Raw genomic sequence first — 1,664 nt, 5'->3', positions numbered from 1 at the left:
CATCTGCTTGATGAAATGGTCTTTTCTTTTGAGGATTTGTGATTGAGCACATGTTGTTTTGCATACTGCATTCCAGGATTTACTTGGAAACACGGTTGGCTCTGTTTTTTAACAGCTGTTTTTCCTGCTGGAAAAGATCTAGTTCCACGCTCTCTCTTTGCATTCCCATAGCACAAGACAGTCATTTCAGGCTGGTATTTCCTACCTTAGACAATTCAACACAATCGTGAATCATAGAAGGAAAGATTGCTTCCTGAAAAAAAACAACCAAAACCAAAACTTTACTCTAAAAATTGCAAAAAACCCCCCCCCTTTTTTAATTTCTGCTATACAGCCGAGCAATAAAATAGCTTTACAGCTGACATTTGGGATAGATTTCTATGTAAAATCTTTACAGAATACAGCTCAAATTATTAGCTCTCTCCAGCAAACCCCACTGGAAGTTTTGCTGGTCTTTGGTGAAACAGACCAATTTATTATACTCCTGAAGAAGCTGAGAATATGCAGATTTGTACAGTTTTATGGAGAACAGTGCAATTACCTTTAAACTGCAGCCCCTTATACTGTGGTTCTGTGCGAAGTCAGGTGCCCCAGACTCCCTTTGAATCCGTTGAGAGTCTGTTGTGGTAAATTCAGGGGTGAAGGTACATTTTAGCACCTTGTAAAATCAGGCCCAGAATTTCAGGCTGATACATACACTGTTCAACTTCTTAATAAAGTGACAGCTCTTGCCAAAGGACACCTACCCACAGTATGTCCTGTTGGCCAAGCAGATTTAGGAAACCCTATTCCAAGTTCATTTTAAGCTAATTGCACGCCGAATCTGTCCTTTAAAGGAGAGAATGGTTTCAATCAGAGGGAAGGAGAAAAAAGAAGTTACCTCCATTCCCCAGTAAAAGCCTCAAAACCCAAGAGGAATATCTACCGATTGTTGTCTAGGAGATTGATGAGGGAGAACCACAGGCTTGGTTCCTCACTTAGCTGGTATCATCACCTATGACACTGGACATAAAGCTATCAAAGCAGAATGGTAGTTTCTTTCTTTCAGAGGACTATCAAGAGAGATGATGAGGAATAGTCAGAAGTCCCCAGAACTAAACCCACATATTTTTATGGCTAATCTGAAGGGTCTAACTTTCTTAATGCCATCAGTGAAAAAGTTGAGAAGTTGGCCTCTTAAGCCACAAAGCTGGTCCAGAAAGAGCCACCACCACCATTGTTTTCATTAACTTGGTTCTGCAAATTGCTTAGATTTGTGCAGAACAGAAAGTTCTTCAGGCTGAGATAGAGGTATGGATAGTGCAAACGTGAAGTCTAAAACATTCAGTTGGCAACTTTATTCCCAAGCAAGCATTTGCACATGCTTTGTATCCGTGTGTGGTCAGTATGCAAACTGAGGTTTATTTGCTGTTTTAAAGGCCAGGTTTCCTCATTACATAGAAAGCTGCAAAAACTGGGTGGGAAATGGGGTTTCTTTTTGAGATCGGGTATGACTTTTTACAGCAAGAGGGGTACAAACGCAGCATGTGAGCTATCAAGCGGGTGCCAGACATAGCCCCTGGATAATGAGCTTTGATTTCAGATGGGGGCACGTAGCCCGGCTGCGTCTGCAGTGTGGACAGACCCTTCTCCCCTCAACCCCTTCCTTCAGGCTCCTCACCCCC

General features: G+C 42.2%; 1 protein-coding gene across 1 annotated transcript in view; it reads left to right on the top strand.

Moving 5' to 3' along the window:
* Positions 1-1,664, top strand: part of LOC133268311 (protein zyg-11 homolog B) — a 306,890-nt gene that overhangs the window by 85,586 nt on the left and 219,640 nt on the right. The window lies entirely within an intron of this gene.

This window comes from Pezoporus flaviventris, unplaced genomic scaffold, assembly GCF_033815535.1.
Source record: "Pezoporus flaviventris isolate CSIRO_AGI_PZ_B2104156 unplaced genomic scaffold, CSIRO_AGI_Pfla_v1 ptg000013l, whole genome shotgun sequence".
NCBI lineage: Eukaryota > Metazoa > Chordata > Aves > Psittaciformes > Psittacidae > Pezoporus > Pezoporus flaviventris.
The sequence above is the reverse complement of the archived record's forward strand: the minus strand, read 5'-3'. Positions and strand labels throughout refer to the sequence as shown.